This window comes from Cuculus canorus, chromosome 22 (assembly GCF_017976375.1).
Source record: "Cuculus canorus isolate bCucCan1 chromosome 22, bCucCan1.pri, whole genome shotgun sequence".
Taxonomy (NCBI): Eukaryota; Metazoa; Chordata; class Aves; order Cuculiformes; family Cuculidae; genus Cuculus; species Cuculus canorus.
Genome location: NC_071422.1, coordinates 5,231,469 through 5,249,961, shown reverse-complemented (window position 1 = coordinate 5,249,961; position 18,493 = coordinate 5,231,469). Strand labels below are relative to the sequence as shown.

The following is an 18,493-nucleotide window of genomic DNA, read 5'->3' as shown; positions in this document are numbered from 1 at the left end:
GAGGGCAAACGCTGCCCCAGGAGCCAGGGCAGCGCCTCCCACACATGCAATGAGTTTGCCAGGTGCCTTTTGGCCAAGCCCTTTGCTTCTCCCTGGGCCAGGCTGGGTTAAACACAACAACAACCCCAAATCCCCAGGCAGGCTATGAGCCCCTGAGGCCAGCATCGCATCCAGGTGCAGCTCGACCTCTCCCTCCTCCTGGGCCACCCCTGGCTCCCCCCTGCATCCAGCTCCTGGCTGCATCCAGCCCCAGCTCCCCCGGGGGATGCTGGGGGGCCGGAGGGGAGGGGAGATCAGAGGGGGCATCTTGCAGTGCCTGATCCAGGTAGCCAGAAAGTCGCACTGAAAATCTGGAAGTGGAGTTTGGAGCTCAGTAGAGCGGTGAAATCCTTCTTGCTTTAGGGCAGAGAGGAGGAGGAGGAGGGAGAAAGATGCAGCAAAAGGAGCAGGAGGGAAAGGGGCTGCATCCCTCACACCTTGAGGCGCTGCGTGTCCTCAGGTGGATGCTGTGCGCCGCGTGGGGCTCTGCTAAGCATCCCAGGGAACAGGGTTAGGGGTGTTTGGGTGGGGGATGATAAGGAACAGCAGCCCTTGAGCAAGTGCTGGATGCTGAAGGCTTTACAACCCCTTCACCGGGTGCCTCCCGTTTCCACCGATTCCAGGCTGCGGCATCCCCGGCATCGTGGGGCGAGCGAGCAGTGACCCACACCTGCCAGGGCCCCGCCGGGGATGGGGATGCTGAGAAAGGGCTGAGCTCATTAGCAGCTTCCATCCTCCCCTGCACAGGGGGTCAGAGAGCAGCAGCCGTGGGGAGTGGGGCTGGAGGCGCTTTGTGGGGGCTGCCAGCCCCCCCTCAGCCATCCCTGCCCCTGCCACGCTTGTCCCCAAGGCTAGGGATGCCCCCAAGGCTGGGGATGTGGGGACACTGGATGGGGATCTAGCAGAGGGCGTGGATGCAGTGCTTGGGGGTCCCCAGGGGTTCCCCACACCCAGTCTCCACCCTGCTGTGTTTTTTTCCTCCTTCTCCCCCTCTGCAAAGCACTCGTGTCCTTCGGTGCAGACCACAAGCTCTTGGTCTGGGTGCAAGGTGGGTGGGTACATGGGTGCTCAGCCCTCCTCCGGCATTCCGGCATCCCATCCCTTGGAGCGGGGGGGGGGGGTCTCCCAACCCGTTGCGTGCTGGGAATCCATCGTGGTGCTCTCACCGAGCAGGCAGCAGCCCTTTGATCTCCAGCACTACTGGGGCAAAAGGGGCCCAGCTGGGGGGCAGAGAGATGGGGCTGCAGGTTGGGGGAGGTTCAGGCACCCCAGGACCCCTTTTTCCTGGCTAACGAACCTGGGGACAAGGGGGGGCTGCGTGGGCAGGAGACACCAAACGCGTGCTCACCCCAAGGTTGAGGTGTTTCTCCTTAGGTACCATCTGCTAATTGACCCTTCTGCAATGGGGAGATCCCTTCCCTGGAGGTGCCCCCTCCCAGATCTGCCCCATCTGGGTTATCCGCATCATTTTTGGGTGGGTGTTTGGCATAAATACCCCGTGGGCTGCCCATAGGGGACGTGGCACCTTCACTTGAACCATGGTGATTCGATGATTCTATGGGTTCCAGGCACGCTCCTCCACCCCAGTTTGACTTGAGCGCGTGCCGGGATGGTGCTGGTACCTTCCCTTGGGATAGGGAGAGGGTGGGATTTATCGAACCATAGAATCCCTAGGTTAGAAAAGACCTTTGAGATCATCAAGCCCAACCTTACGTCAACAATTCCACCGTGCAAAACCCTACCAACAGATCCCAGAGTGCCCCGGTCTCCCCCTGCCCACCCTGGAACCCCCTCCCCACCTGCCCGTGCCTGTGCTTGGGGGATGGATGGTGGGGAGGGCACCGGCCGCAGGGGCAGGCGATGCTGGGGAGGGCGATACTGGCAGGAGCGAGTCTGAACCTGGCATCTGTCGAATGTCACCTTACCCAGACAGTCTGTGCTTCCCTGTCTCCATATCAACCGTTCTGCTCCAGCCACCTGCGGGGGGGGGGGGTGGGTGGCAGGGAGCGCCTTTGGGGAGGAGAAGAGCTGGCTTTGCCTCTCGCTTGCCAATCGCTCACCACAGCCTCCCTTTTCCCTCCCCAATCGCCCCCCAGGGGGTGCGAAGCCCCAGGCTAGAAATGGTGGCGCAGGCGCTAACCGATGCTCCATCAGCCGCTTGGGAGATTGAGGAGGTGACCCCAGTGCTGGTGGCTCACGCAACCCCCAAATTGCATCATCTGGTTCTGCCGTGCCTCAGTTTCCCCTTGCCGTAGCCAAAGGCTGCAGCAAGCCCCTACCTAGGCTGGTGCCCCTGCTCCCTCCTGAGCCGCGGCACAGCTGCGGTGCAGGAGGGATGCTGAGGCTCACTCCACCCCAGCTTCAGCAACAAGGGCCTCTTCCAACAGCTCTTCATTCCCCCGGACTGTCCCTCTTCCCTGCGACCAGATGTTCTCACCCTCCTCCCCCCTCTCAATGGGGTCCAAGCCAGAGCCAGCTCGCCGGGACGGACACCGCCTGCCAGCATCCCTCCTCCTGCTCCGCACCTGGACGGCAGCCGGGGACAAGGGGACAACTCGTGGTGTCCTTCCACATGGCTCTGTCCTGGTTCCCAGTGCTTCCCAGTTAGGCTGTGACAACCCCCAATGCACGGAGCTGAGGGTGACTGGGATTCCTCGGCCGAGTGGTGCTTTGGGGATGGGCTTGCAGCACCAGGGTGTTGTATTTGGGGAGTGTTGGAGTATTTGGGGGGATTCTGGAGTGTTTGGGGTGATCCTGGAGTATTTGGGGGGGGGATTCTGGAGTGTTTGGGGTGATCCTGGAGTATTTGGGGGGGGATTCTGGAGTGTTTGGGGTGATCCTGGAGTATTTGGGGGGGGATTCTGGAGTGTTTGGGGGGATCCTGGAGTATTTGGGGGGGGATTCTGGAGTGTTTGGGGTGATCCTGGAGTATTTGGGGGGGATTCTGGAGTGTTTGGGGTGATCCTGGAGTATCTGGGGGGGATTCTGGAGTGTTTGGGGTGATCCTGGAGTGTTTGGGGGGGATTCTGGAGTGTTTGAGGTGATCCTGGAGTATTTGGGGGGGGATTCTGGAGTGTTTGGGGTGATCCTGGAGTATTTGGGGGGGATTCTGGAGTGTTTGGGGTGATCCTGGAGTATTTGGGGGGAGGATTCTGGAGTGTTTGAGGTGATCCTGGAGTATTTGGGGGGGATTCTGGAGTGTTTGGGGTGATCCTGGAGTATTTGGGGGGGATTCTGGAGTGTTTGGGGTGATCCTGGAGTATTTGGGGGGGATTCCGGAGTGTTTGGGGGGATCCTGGAGTGTTTGGGGGGGGGGATTCTGGAGTGTTTGGGGTGATCCTGGAGTATTTGGGGGGGATTCCGGAGTGTTTGGGGGGATCCTGGAGTGTTTGGGGGGGGGGGATTCTGGAGTGTTTGAGGTGATCCTGGAGTATTTGGGGGGGATTCTGGAGTGTTTGGGGGGATCCTGGAGTATTTGGGGGGGATTCTGGAGTGTTTGAGGTGATCCTGGAGTGTTTGGGGGGGATTCTGGAGTGTTTGGGGTGATCCTGGAGTATTTGGGGGGGATTCTGGAGTGTTTGGGGTGATCCTGGAGTATTTGGGGGGGGGATTCTGGAGTGTTTGAGGTGATCCTGGAGTATTTGGGGGGGATTCTGGAGTGTTTGGGGTGATCCTGGAGTATTTGGGGGGGATTCCGGAGTGTTTGGGGGGATCCTGGAGTGTTTGGGGGGGGGGGATTCTGGAGTGTTTGGGGTGATCCTGGAGTATTTGGGGGGGATTCCGGAGTGTTTGGGGTGATCCTGGAGTATTTGGGGGGGATTCTGGAGTGTTTGAGGTGATCCTGGAGTGTTTGGGGGGGATTCTGGAGTGTTTGGGGTGACCCTGGAGTATTTGGGGGGGATTCTGGAGTGTTTGGGGTGATCCCGGAGTATTTGGGGGGGGATTCTGGAGTGTTTGGGGTGATCCTGGAGTATTTGGGGGGGGATTCTGGAGTGTTTGGGGTGATCCTGGAGTATTTGGGGGGGGATTCTGGAGTGTTTGGGGTGATCCTGGAGTATTTGGGGGGGATTCTGGAGAGTTTGGGGTGATCCTGGAGTATTTGGGGAGGGGATTCTGCAGTGTTTGAGGTGATCCTGGAGTATTTGGGGGGGATTCCGGAGTTTTTGGAGGAATGCTGGAGGAATTGGGGGCTGCTGGAGTATTCGGGGGGGTTCTGGAGTAATTGGGGGGTGCTGGGGTATTTGAGGGGATTCTGAAGTGTTTGGGGTCATCCTGGAGTATTTGTGGGGTGCTGGAGTGTTTGGGGTGATCCTGGAGTATTTGGGGGGTGCTGGAGTAATTGGGGGCTGCTGGAGTTTTTGGGGGGATTCTGGAGTAATTGGGAGGGTGCAGGAGTATTCGGGGGGATTCTGGAGTGTTTGGGGTGATCCTGGAGTATTTGTGGGGTGCTGGAGTGTTTGGAAGAATGCTGGAGGAATTGGGGGGTGCTGGAGTATTCGGGGGGATTCTGGAGGAATTGGGGGCTGCTGGAGTATTCGGGGGGATTCTGGAGTGTTCGGGGTGATCCTGGAGTAATTGGGGGGTGCTGGAGTGTTTGGGGTGATCCTGAAGTATTTGAGGGATTCTGGAGCGTTTGGGGTGACCCTGGAGTATTTGGGAGGATTCTGGAGTGTTTGAGGGGTGCTGGAGTATTTTGGGGGATCCTGGAGTATTTGAGGGATGCTGAAGTGTTTGGGGGAATGCTGGAGTAATTGGGGGGTGCTGGAGTGTTCAGGGGAATTCTGGAGTACTTAGGGGGATTCTGGAGTGTTTGAGGTGATCCTGGAGTAATTGGGGGATGCTGGAGTGTTTGGGGGATGCTGGAGTTTTTCAGGGATGTTGGAGCATTTGGAAGGGGGGGTGATAAAGCATATGGGGGAATGCTGAAGCATTAGATGAGGATTCTGGAGCATTTAGGGAGATGCCAGAGTATTCGGGGTGTGCGGGAGCATTTGGGAGGGGATCCTGAAGCATTGGGGAGGGGGTCTTAGAGCACTAGGGAAGATGCTGGGAGTGTTTAGGGGGTGCTGGTATGTTTGGGTCGGGGGTGCTGGGGCACTACGGGGGCTGCTGGAGCATTTCGGGGTGCTCCTGGCTGGTTTACGCTTCCCCTAGCAGAGCTGAATTCGTGCTGGTGATGCTGCGGGCAGATGGATTGGGACGGGGCGTGCATGAGCATGGGGGACCCTCACGGGGCACAGGCATGGGCAGCGAGGTGCTGGGCTGCATGGGTGCTGCTTTTAGGGCTGCATGGGTGCTGCTCTTGAAGCTGCGTGGTGCTGCTCTTAGGGCTGCATGGATGTTGCTCTCAAGGCTGCATGGATGTTCCTCTTGAGGCTGCATGGATGTTGCTCTCAAGGCTGCATGGATGTTGTTCTCAGGGCTGCATGGATGTTCCTCTCGAGGCTGCATGGATGTTGCTCTCAGGGCTGCATGGATGTTGTTCTCAGGGCTGCATGGATGTTCCTCTCGAGGCTGCATGGATGTTGCTCTCAAGGCTGCATGGATGTTGTTCTCAGGGCTGCATGGATGTTCCTCTCGAGGCTGCATGGATGTTGCTCTCAAGGTTGCATGGATGCTGCTCTCAAGGCTGCATGGATGTTGCACTCAGGGCTGCATGGATGTTGCTGTCAGGTCTGCATGAATGTTGCTCTCAGGGCTGCATAGATGTTCCTCTTGGGCCTTCATGGATGTTGCTCTCAGGGCTGCATGGATGTTGCTCTCAAGGCTGCATGGATGTTGCTCTCAGGGCTGCATGGATGTTGCTCTCAGGGCTGCATGGATGCTGCTCTTGAGGCCGCACGGATTCCTCTCGCGCTCTAGCAGGAATGCTGTCCCAGCCGCACTCCCGGGGCACCTTGGGAAAGCCTGGGGAGCCCAGCCGGCAGGGATGGACGGACAGCCAGCCAGGGACAGACACAACCACCCTCTCCCTCCTCTTCCAGCCATGCGCAGCGAGTGTGTAATTTCACCACAGTGCCTAAAGGAGGGACAGAAGTAAATTGACCTTTTAACCCGTTTTCCTACCAGGGGGATTATAGCCTGTTTCCTGTTAAATCTCTCCAAGAACTGCCTCCATCCTGCTTGCAGGGTTGGGAGGGGAGAACAGGACACCCACCCAAAGCAGAGGCGGGTGGGGAGGGGGGGCTTTAATTTCCCACCCCACCCACCACCAACTCTCCTTTCCCACCCCATCCCATCTCCACCACCGTGCAAGTCTTCGGCAACCTCAGGGAAAAAAAAAAAAAACCCAATGTGGAAAATTGCTGGGAGGAAGGAACCGAAGGCGGAGAGTGATAAATATTGAAAGGGTGGGATTTCGATGTAGGCTGCAACAGCTGTGCCGGTTACAGTGTCACACTATCTCTCCACAGGTTTACTGACCCATTTCCATTCACACGGCTGCCAGTATCTTAGCAACTGCAACAGTCCCCCAAGAACAGGCATATTGCCTGCTATTAGTGACTGCTGCAACTGTGTCAAGGTTAGCTCTCTCCCTCCAAGCCCTGACGGGTTTGTTTTTCGCCCAAAAGCCAGCGCAGGCTGCTCGGTGACATAGTCGCCCCTCTTCCTTCTCCCCAACGCCGGCGCTTGTTTTGGGTCTTGGGTGTTCGTCCCTTCCACAGCGAGGCCGGCGGGGGTGATGGATGGGATGCAGGGTTAGGGGATGAGGTGGATGGAAATGTAGTGTTGGATGGAGGGGGATGCAGGGGGCAGGTGGTGGGGTGGAGGGGTTGGGTGGTGGGGAAGAGGGGGATGCAGTGTTAGGTGATGAGATGGAGAGGGATGCAGGATTGGGTGGTGGGACGGAGGGGAATGCGGGGTCAGGTGGTGGGATGGAGGGGGATGCAGTGTTAGGTGATGAGATGGAGGGGGATGCAGGGTTCAGGTGGTGGGATGGATGGGTTGGGTGGTGCGGTGGAGGGGGATGTACTGTAAGGTGATGAGATGGAGGGGGATGCAGGGTTGGGTGGTGGAATGGGTGGAGATGCTGGGTTGGGTGGTGGGATAGAGGGGGATGCAGGATTGGGTGGTGGGATGGAGTGGGATGCAGGGTTGGGTGGTGGGATGGATGGAGATGCAGGGTTGGGTGGTGGGATGGAGGGGGATGCAGTGTTAGGTGGTGGGATGGATGGATTGGGTGGTGGGATGGAGGGGGATGCAGGGGTCAGGTGGTGGGATGGAGGGGTTGGGTGGTGGGATGGAGGGGAATGTAGTGTTAGGTGATGAGATGGAGGGGGATGCAGAGTTGGGTGGTGGGATGGGTGGAGATGCAGGATTGGGTGGTGGGATGGAGTGGGATGCAGTGTTAGGTGGTGGGATGGGTGGATTGGGTGGTGGGATGGAGGGGGATGCAGGGTTCAGGTGGTGGGATGGATGGGTTGAGTGGTGGGACGGAGGGGGATGCAGTGTTAGGTGATGACATGGAGGGGGATGCAGAGCTGGGTGGTGGGACGGAGGGGGATGTAGGGTTCAGGTGGTGGGATGATGGATTGGGTGGTGGGATGGAGGGGGATTCAGAATTGGGTGGTGGGTTGGAGTGGGATGCAGGGTTCAGGTGGTGGGATGGATGGGTTGGGTGGTGGGATGGAGGCAGATGCAGTGTTAGGTGATGAGATGGAGGGGGATGCAGGGTTGGGTGGAGAAGAATGGGGATACAGCGTTGGTTGATGAGATGGAAGAGGATGCAGGGTTAGGTTGGGTGGGATGCGTAGGGATGTAGGATTGGGTGGTGAGATGGATGGGGATGCAGGCTTGGGCAGTGAGATGGATGGGGATGTGGTGTTGGATGCACTGGGGGATGCTTTGGGGAGCAGATGTTGGCGTGGGTGCGTGGTGCATCCCCGAAAATAGGAGCGAGGTCAGCAGGCTGAGTGTCACCATTGCCCCCGCACAGCACCGAGCCCCGGGAAGGGGTTGGAGGCTGTGTTGATCCCACCTGGGGTGTCCCCTGACAGCGGACCAGGGTGCTTGGAGGAGGAGGCGTGCATCCATGTGCGCTGGCAAAGCCTGGCACCACCGTGTGCCGGCACAGAAGTGCCGCATTGGTGACATCCACTGTCCCCACCTCTGGGCACAGGCTTAGCTTGGCAAGGAGGTCCCCCCACCCTGCGTTTCCTCTCCGCAGCCTGTGCTCAGCCCCAGTGCTTGTCACAGCCATGCCTTTTGGGGAAACTGAGGCACGCGGTGCGTGGGCAAGGGCCAACAGGGGGCTGTTCCTACTGCATCCAGCCTCGAGGGGCGTGGAGTGTGGAGCTGTATCCATGGGCAGAGAAGGGACTTGCGCTCTCTTGGTGTCCCCAAAACCGCAGAGATCTGGGAGTGACTGAATCCACAGAGCAGGGAGAAGGCAAGCAGCTGGCTCATCCCTAAACCAGCCCATGCCAGGAGGGAAACTGAGGCACGGGCACCCACCAGGCAGGCAGAGCAGCCCATCACCCAGCTCTGGGTGGGTGCTTTGCTTGCTGGGACCTCATGGCCACCTCTGGGCTGCACCCATGGGTGAGGGGCAGCGAGGTGGGTGCTCAGGGTGGGCACAGTGCGTTGCAACCCCCCCCCCCCCTCATGCCGGCAGCGCTGCAGACAGCAGACTCCACACCAGCGCGGCCGCAGGGACGGCTGAGAGGGAAGCCACAAAAATGATTTAAGGGGCTGGCGGGATTGATTTATTAAGAACAATTAAAAGCGCTAAATACGCTTAGCTCAGCCAGACGCCGAGCAAGGGAGCCTGGGGGGGGAAGAGACCTGTCTGCTGGATCCGGAGGGCGAGGCTGGCGGGGGGGGGGGGGGGGACCTGCAGTGCTTTGCGGGGGGACACAGGGCTGCGGGGAAGGAGAGGGGTGCAAAGGCTTGGCTGAAAGGTGATGTGATGGGGGGCAGCACCCTGGGACTGGAATTGCAGCCCGGGGTGGGGTTGCATCCAAAGATGTGTTTGTACCAGGGATGCATTTACATTGAGAGATGAATTTGCACCATGGGATGGGTTTGCATTCAGGGTTGAATTTGCACTATGGGATGGGTTTGTATCCAGGGTTGAATTTGCACCATGGGATGGGTTTGCATCCAGGGTTGAATTTGCACCATGGGTTGGGTTTGCATCCAGGGATGAATTTGCACCATGGGATGGGTTTGTATCCAGGGTTGAATTTGCACCATGGGATGGGTTTGTATCCAGGGTTGAATTTGCACCATGGATTGGGTTTGCATTCAGGGTTGAATTTGCACCATGGGTTGGGTTTGCATTAGGGTTGAATTTGCACCATGGGATGGGTTTGCATTCAGGGTTGAATTTGCACTATGGGATGGGTTTGTATCCAGGGTTGAATTTGCACCATGGGATGGGTTTGTATCCAGGGTTGAATTTGCACCATGGGATGGGTTTGCATCCAGGGTTGAATTTGCACCATGGGATGGGTTTGTATCCAGGGTTGAATTTGCACCATGGGTTGGGTTTGTGTCTGGGGCTGCACTTGCACTGAGGGATGGGTTTGCATCCAGGGATGAATTTGCACCCAGGAGTGGGTTTACATTCAGGGCTGCCTTTGCACCCAGGGCTGGAATTGCATCCAGGGCTCCATTTGCACCCAGGGATGGGTTTGCACCCCAGCTGGAGGGCGCGTGGTGGGATGCCGGGTAACTGGAGGTCCCCAAGCTGTCCTGAAACTGGGCCAGTGCCAGCTGCAGGATGCCCAGTATGCCCAGTAAGGCGTACTGGGTAGGGTGTTGCTGCCACAGCGGTGGTGGCTGGCAGGGGATGGGAGAGCTGCACCCACCCTGACTCTCCCGGGGTCCCCAGACAGCGCTGTCACCCTGCAGGGTGGGCTTTGCTGCAGTGATGGTTCTATGTCCCCCTTGAGCTGTTGGGGTGTCAGGATTCGGCTGTGTCCTGCATCCTCCCAGTCCCTGTGGCTGTCTGCAATGGGAGCACTGGTTTTCTACCCATTCCCCAGTGCAGGGCAGGATCCATCCCATCCCCTGGGCGCAGTGGGCTGGGCGAGCATTGAGGCAGCATCTGGGGACCTGAGTGACGCTGAGGGACGTGGAGATGGGGAGCTGTGCTGCCTTCCTCTCCCTCTGCCACATCCCAGTGCTGTCAGGGTGTCCGTGTTTTCAGGTTCGGATTCAGATCCCCTACACCACCTCCCCCAGGCACCCACCTTGGGGCAGGATGTGCCCCCATCCCCATCACCGCGTGTGTCCCCAGTGCCGTGAGCCACGTTGAGCACCTCCTGCCTTCCCCAGGAGGTATCTGTGTGCTGAAAATTATGGTACTGATTGGGGGGACCCTATCCTGGCTCCCCCCCCCGGAGAGGAACCGTGGGAGCTGGGAAGCTGGGAAAGGTGCTGAATGGGAACAAAAGGTCCATGGGGCGGCTGGCGAGCGGAGCTGGAATCTTTCTGCTGATCCTGCTCCGGCTGCCCTAACCCCAGCCTCCCCCCCTCTGCCACCCCCACCCGCTGCTGCCGACGTCAGCGCTTCCCGGCAGCGCTCCCAGGTAGAGGAGCTGGCTGGGAGGTGGAAAAACCATTTCTGCCTCCGCCCTGGTGCTTCCATCGCCACCAGCGAAGCCTCCTGGGGCAGGGTGGGAGCTCGCGCCTCGTCCCTGAGCGTCATCGCAGAGCCACGCGCTCTTTTTCCCGTGGGGATGGAGATGGGTGGAGGGATGGAGTGCGGGATGGGTTGGGTGGTGGCCATGGACTGGGTGCTGTGTCCTCTGCTGCCTGTGCCCACACCCCACTGCCTTCACTTGGGGGGGCCTGGGGGGGCCAGTGGCCAGAGATGGAGGTGACCAGGGGTGGAGGTGGCATGGGATGGTGGTGACCAGGAATGGAGGTGGCCGGGGGTGGAGATGACCAGGGGTGGAGGTGGCTGGAGATGGTGGTGGCCATGGATGGAGGTGACTGGGGACGGAGGTGGCTGGGGTTGGAGGTGACCAGGGATGAAGGTGGCATGGGATGGTGGTGACCAGGGATGGAGATGGCTGGGGGTGAAGGTGACTAGGGATGGTGGTGGCCAGGGGTGGAGGTCAGCAGGGATGGAGATGACCAGGGATGGAGGTGACTATGGATGGAGGTGGCCATGGATGGAGGTGTCTGGGGATGGAGGTGACTGTGGATGCAAGTGGCTGGGGTGAAGGTGACCAGGGATGGAGGTGGCTGGGGGCGGAGGTGACCAGGGATGGAGGTGTCATGGGATGGTGGTGACCAGGGATGGAGGTGGCTGGAGGTGAAGGTGACTAGGGATGGTGGTGGCCAGGGGTGGAGGTGAGCAGGGATGGAGATGACCAGGGATGGATGTGACTGTGGATGGAGGTGACCAGGGATGGTGGTGGCCATGGATGGAGGTGACTGTGGATGGAGGTGACTGTGGATGGAGGTGACTAGGGGTGAAGGTGGCCCTGGCACTGCCAGTGTTTGCCTCCATGCTTCTGCTTGGCCAAATGCTTTCCCAACCACAAGCAGTGGGGACAAAGCCAGACCCGGTGGGACAAGGAGAGGGACTACCTGGGGTCACCCCGCTGGCCGTGGTCACCAGCTGGGATGCGCTGGGGTCCCGGTAGCTGCTGTGGGGACAGGTGGGCATGTGACCATCAAGGTGACTTGCCCAGAGCCATTCAAGCGGGGTGACGGCAGAGATGGGACCAACCCAGGGTGCTCGGCAGGAGGTTCCTGGGTGCCCCCCTCCTCGGCAGCGCGCCTGCCGCCGGCTGCCCAAGGGTTAACGAGAGTTTGCTGCTCCTGCAGACAATTAGTGACATCTTTGCTGACAACGCCACACTGAGCCTCTTTGCCGCCTCCCCAGCAGCACCAGCCTGGCCGCCCCCGCGCCCCGCATGGCCCCCGCGCCACCGCCTGCCTTGGCTGCCATGGCCTCGCCATCCAGCCCTGCACCTCGCCCCGCCACCTCGCCCCGACGCCTTTTCGGCAGCAGCGGCACAATTGCAATCCCGAGCAGCAGCGCAGCCGGCTCCCCTCGCTGCCCTCTGACCCGCTGTTGCTGTGGAGACTGCATCCCACGTAGGATTACTGAGCTGGAATCCGCAGGCTCCAAACTCCCCTCGAGATCCAGACGGGCGCCGCGGTCCCCCCTCCTGCCCACGGTGCCCGCGGGGTGCCTGCCTGCGCCTGCCAGGGTGGAGGCGGTGGCAGCAGCGCTCCTGGGTGCCCTGGTTGGCACCCGTCACGCGGTGAAGCTGCCAAAGGTGCCACGGTGTCACCATGAATCCATCAGTGACCCCTGGCATCTCCGTTCCCCAGGTGCCGTCGCCTGAGCATCATCTGCCACCATCTCTGCATCCCAGAGGGGTGGAGAGAGGGATGCGGTGCTGGTGGGAACCCCTCCCAACAGCCCAAAGCTCCCCGAGGAGGTGGGTCCACCCCAAGCATCCATCCCCAAACCACATGCCCATGGGTGCCCAGCACCTCTGGGGTGACAACAGGAGCCACCAACCCCCGGAGCACCCATCCCTAAACCACATGCCCATGGGCACCCAGAACCTCTTGGGTGACAACCAGAGCCACCGTGGCCACCCCAGAACCCCCCCACGCCGCTGCGCTGGGGGAAGGGATGGGTGCAAGGGAGAGCAGAGCTTGTTTGGGGAGCTCGGTGGGTTGGGTTTGTGTCTCAGCATCTCTGCCTGCCACCCGGGGAGGTAGGAGCTGAATTAATCGCGATCAATTAGTGCTGCTTGCAGTCCCCAGCTTCCTCCCTGCACCAGCTTTGTGCCGTCGCACCCAACGAGGGGGGCTCCAGCATCGCCCGCAGCACCCGGCGGCTGTTGGGGACCACAATCCCTCCTTGGGATGGGGACAGGGGGGTGAGCGAGGCATCCCCCAGCCCGCGTGGGCACCCGCTGGCGTGGCAAACATCCGTGCCATGAAATCAGAGAGGGACGACGGGGAGGGGATGCACTAAAACCCTTCGAAGCCGGGTTGACGCGGGATGATGCGGGGTGCGGAGCGAGAGCGGTGGGATCCTGCAGTATACTGCAGCAAATGCCCTGCAATCTGCATCCGAATGAATCCCACCTTCCTTCCCCCGCAACGTGCTGCCCTGGGCTACAGCTAATCTATTGTGCGCTGGGCTGCAGCCAGCACAAGCTGCAATACAGTAAATCCTTCTGCAGTATCCTGCAAGGGGACCGAGCCCAGCCGCAGCCGCTCGCCGCCTGCCAGACAAAGCCGGGGGGCCCCCACGGGGTTGGGGCGCAGGGGACAGGGACACCGAGGGGTGGCAGGCACCCTTGCCTTCGTGCGGGGGAAACTGGGAGGATGCAGCCCCTGAGCAGGGTGGGAAGTTCTCCAGGGAGTTTGGGCAGCCCCATCGCCCCCCGCATCCCGGCCGTGGGACGGGGAGATGCTCCATCCTCTGCGCCCCGTGAGCGTGGGGTTGTCCCTAAACCCTGTCACCACCAGGGTCCTCGCAAGTGTCCCAGTGCGAAGCAGGGGTTTGCATCCCTGCCTTCTCCCCGTGCGTGGTGCAAGCTCCCTCGTGCCTCAGTTTCCCCACTGGCGCTGCACCCACCAAGCACCTCAACCTCCTTCTGCGAGCGGGCTCCGGCGCACGTGAGCTCCGCTGCCCTTTGCCAAGGGATTTTGCTTGGATACTGTCATTATCGTTATTATTACTATTATTATTATTATTATTATTATTGGGATGTTGGTGGGGCTCTGCGGCTCTGCCGGACCCGTCTTTGGAGAGCGAAGCATCCTTCAAAGGGAAGGCGCTCTGTCACCGCCCCACAGCAGCTGCGTTCTCCTCAATTAGAAGAGGTAATGAAGCAATTTATGGGCATCTACAAAGTGATGTGTGAGTGACAGGCTGTGTACGATCCGCGCCGGGGCTCTGCCGACAAGTTGCGTTCTTCCAATTTTAATGGAAAGCTCCCTGGCGAGGAGAGGGGGAAAAGAAAAAATAGGCGTGTGTAGAGGTGTGTGAGCTCTGAGGTTCATGGGTGGCTGGAGCAGGGATGCTGGCGGTTGTGGCTCTGGGTTCTGGGTGCCCTGATCCCCCCCAGGACGTGCCATGGCCCAGCTGCGGCATAACCGGAGCTGGGAGGGCAGCTGGGGGGGAGCAGAGCTGGGGGCTGGGGTGGTGCCGGACGCCTGGATCCTCTGGGAGAGTTGGCTGCAGCTCCTTCTTTCCATCCGCGCTCCAAGCACAGCCCATCCTGCTCCTGGTGTCCCCATGTCCCCACCAGGTATCGGGGCTGGACGCGGGCGCTTGCCCTCCGCTAACATCTTTCTGCCATGTAAACGCTCTGGATTTTTGGGTGCCGGCACAGCCTCTCCAAGCAGAAGGCTTTGGGAGTTTGGGAGTTTGGGCCAGGAAGATGCTCCATCCTCTGAACTCCGTGAGCACGGGGTTGTCCCTAGACCCTGTCACCACCACGGTCCTCCCCGAGCGTCCTGGTGTGACGCAGGGGTTTGCATCCCTGGCTTCTCCCCATGCAGAGTGCAACCTTTCTCGTGCCTCAGTTTCCCCACGGGCGCAGCGCCCACCAAGTACCTCACCCCCTTTCCGTTGTGTTTGGTGGATGAAGGCAAAACCCACTGTGCCCCTTGGGAGGAGCTGTCGCTGGGCTCCTGCCTGTGTGGTGGGGATGGGCGCCGTGGTGCCAACCTGGCCATACGTGGGGGGCTCTGCGGGAGCCCATGGGTGCCCGTGGCCGGGAGGGTGCAGTGCATGGCAGTGCTTGTGGGTGCATCACACCTCGGAATGGGTGCGATCCTGCGTGTGCATGGGAAGGGGGTGCACCTGGGTGCACCTACGTGTGCACTGTCCTCCCCGTGGGTACACCCACGTGTGCACAATCATCCCTTTGGGTGCCCCCATGTGTGTAAAGTCCTCCCCATGGGTGCACCCACATGTGCAAAGTCTTCTCCGTGGAGTCACCCACATGTGAACAACTGTCCTTATGGGTGTACCCATGTGTGTACACTCTTCCCCATGGGTGCACCTACGTGTGCAAAGCCTTTTCCATGGGTGCGCCCACGTGTGTACACTCCTCCCCGTGGGTGCACCTACATGTGCATGATCCTTCCCATAAGTGCACCCATATACTGTGCCCGCGTGTGCGTGATCCTCCCCATAGGTGCACCTGCGTGTGTGAAGTCTTCTCCATGGGTGCGCCCATGTGTGCACGATGCTCCCCATGGGTGCACCCACATGTGCACAATCATCTCTATGGGTTCACCAGTGTGTGCAAAGCCCTCCCTGTCGGTGCACTCACGTAGTGCAGCTGCGTGTGCACAATCCTCTCCCTTATAGGTGCACCCACGTGTGCGTGATCTTCCCCACGGATGCACCTGCGTGTGCAAGATCCTCCCCAGGAGTGCATTTATGTGTGCACCATCTTCTCCCTGGCTTCACCCACGTGTGCACAATCCTGATGGGTGCACCCGCGTGTGCGCGCTCCTTCTCATGGGTGCACCTGTGGTGGAAGGTCTTCTCCATGGGTGCACGAGCACGTGCACAATCCTCTCCCCTGTTTGTACCTCTGCACAACCACCTTGTGGTTGCAGCCCTGTTCACGCGTGTGCCTCTCGGTACCCATCAACACAGGTGCATCCCAACCTCTGTGCAGGGGGCTGGGGAGCAAGGAGGGGGTGCAGCCCCACAGCAGTGGGGTTCCACCGCTCCGCCGTGCCCCAGCACACTGGCATCATCTCCAGCGGTTCCCACACCCCAGCTCGGCCCCAGCCGGCCCTGCACCACTCCGCATCTCCCAGGAAACAGGATCCGCAGCCAGGAGTTTCCGCTCAACTCCTGTGTGCCTCCCACAAAAAAGAAAAAAAAAAAAAAAAAAGAAGGAAAAAAAAAGAAAAAGAAGAAAAAAAAAAAAAGGAAAAAAAAAAGAAGAAAAAAAGAATTTAAAAAAAAGAAGAAAAAAAAGAATTAAAAAAAAAAAGGAAGGAAAAAGGAATTAAAAAAAAAAGAAAAAACCCACCCTGCCACCAGCCCGGCTGTAAATCCTGCCCAGCCCATTCTGCTTTTCTTGTCTAGCCAGTTTCTAAAATTGGCTAAGGGAAGGCAAGCGGCTGCTCCCCCCTGCCCGGACCCCCCGGTCCCCACCTGGCGCGGTGTCGGCACCGACGGGTGCAGCGGTAATGCCACAGACTCCGCTACCGCACCTGGATCCCCCTGCGCCGTTCCCCAGCGCAGGGCTGCGAGTGGAAGGGGTAGTGTTGATGGCCAACTTTGGGGGTGCCAAGTGGGTGCTGGGTGGGTGCTGGGTGGGCTCAGACCCCTGTTGGCCCATGGTGAGCATCCCCACATCCCAACGAGCGCCCCTTTGCTGGCCTGGGCAGCCCCCCAGCCCCGGCGGCGGGGGAGCGTGGCTGTGCCGAGCGAGCCTTCGGCATGGGCACGCGTCCATCTGGCGCCTTCCAAATGTTACTGGCCTCGCAGGATCCCGGCCCCGCTTGGCGTTAACCCGCAGCGCGCCGCGGCTGGGGATAGGGGGGAGCTCAGCGTCACCTCTGTGTCCCCATGGGATCCCCCAGCAGGGAACTGGGGGGCTGTGGAGCCACCGTGGGTGCCCCAGGGATGAACAAAGGATGGAAACCCCTCCGTGCCAGGGTGGCCGTGGGTGTTCCGTGAGCCGGTGTGGCTGGCACTGGGCAGGGACACACCGGGGCTGTGACTCATGCTGTGGCTATAAGAGGGAGCCCAGAGAGAGGGGATGTGGCCGTCTGCGCAGCTTCGAGCCTGCTGGCACCCTGGGGAACGCTTGCTGTGCTGGGGCAAAGCACCCTTGGCATCGCCACGAGAGCTGTTGTGCAAAAATATGGGGGCAAAGCACCCCATGGCATCGCCATAAGAGCTGTTGTGCAAAAATATTGGGACGAAACACCCTGTGGCGTCACCCCAATAGCCGTTGTGCAAAAATATGGGGGGCAAAGCACCCCATGGTATCTCCATAAGAGCTGTTGTGCAAAAATACAGGGGGCAAAGCACCACATGGCATCGCTGTAAGAGCTGTTGTGCAAAAATATTGGGGCGAAACACCCCGTGGTGTCACCCCAACAGCCGTTGTGCAAAAATATGGGGGGCAAAGCACCCTTGGCATCGCCACGAGAGCTGTTGAGCAAAAATATGGGGGCAAAGCACCCCATGGCATCGCCGTAAAAGCCGTTGTGCAAAAATATTGGGGCAAAGCACCACATGGTATCTCCATAAGAGCTGTTGTGCAAAAATGTGGGGGCAAAGCACCCCATGGCATTGCCACAAGAGCTGTTGTGCAAAAATATAGGGGGCACAGCACCCCATGGCATCGCCGTAAGAGCTGTTGTGCAAAAAATACAGGGGGTGAAGAACGCCATGGCATCGCCACGAGAGCTGTTGTGCAAAAATATGGGGGCAAAGCACCCCATGGCATCGCCGTAAGAGCCGTTGTGCAAAAATATTGGGGTGAAACACCCCGTGGCATCACCCCAACAGCTGTTGTGCAAAAATATGGGGGGCAAAGCACCCCATGGCATCACCACGAGAGCCGTTGTGCAAAAATACAGGGGGCAAAGCACCACATGGTATTGCCACGAGAGCTGTTGAGCAAAAATGTGGGGGCAAAGCACCCCATGGCATTGCCACAAGAGCTGTTGTGCAAAAATATAGGGGGCACAGCACCCCATGGTATCGCCATAAGAGCTGTTGTGCAAAAATATAGGGGCACAGCACCCCGTGGCATCACCATAGGAGCTGTTGTGCAAAAATATGGGGGGCAAAGCACCCCATGGCATCGCCATAGGAGCTGTTGTGCAAAAATATGGGGGCACAGCACACCGTGGTGTCACCCCAACAGTCGTTGTGCAAAAATATGGGGGGCAAAGCACCCCATGGCATCGCCATAACAGCTGTTGTGCAAAAATATTGGGGCAAAGCACCACATGGTATCTCCATAAGAGCTGTTGTGCAAAAATATAGGGGCACAGCACCCCGTGGTGTCACCCCAACAGCCATTGTGCAAAAATACCATCCCTCTGAGGATCCCCTGGTGTGGCACCCCAAGGGATGGGTGCTGGGGTGCATGTTCCCCCCTCCCCCCCAAGCTGGAAAAGGGCAGGGGAGGGGGCCAGGCTGGCTGCTTGACTCCCGCGCCGGCTCGTCGGGGCGGGGGAACAAAGCTGGCACCGAGGGAAGCAGCTAAATTTAGCCCTTTTCCCTGCTAGCTCTGAACTGCGGCGCTGGGCTCCAGCCGGCCGAGGTGCCACCGTCGCTGCCGTCCATCTGTCGAGCGGTTTTGCCTCCCCTCGGCCCCACCACCACCACCTGCCCCCCCTCTCAGCCTCAAAAAGGGGGGGTCAGACCCATCCTGGGGGGCCAAAAGGGTGGAAGAGGGCGATGCGTCCACACTGGGTGATGCTGGGGTTGGGGGCACCCAGGGGAGCGTGGTCCCTCCACCCACGGCTGCGC

General features: G+C 59.6%; 1 protein-coding gene across 8 annotated transcripts in view; it reads left to right on the top strand.

Moving 5' to 3' along the window:
* The window catches only part of AHDC1 (AT-hook DNA binding motif containing 1), a 64,870-nt gene that overhangs the window by 28,191 nt on the left and 18,186 nt on the right, over positions 1 to 18,493 (top strand). The window contains exon 1 of one of the 8 annotated variants that reach the window (XM_054086238.1): positions 5,784 to 6,562. The exons of the other annotated variants lie outside the window; for them this stretch is intronic. The gene's annotated coding sequence lies outside the window, so the exon portion shown is untranslated. Of the gene's footprint in view, positions 1 to 5,783; positions 6,563 to 18,493 lie in introns of those variants that run through there. 8 annotated transcript variants of the gene reach the window in all.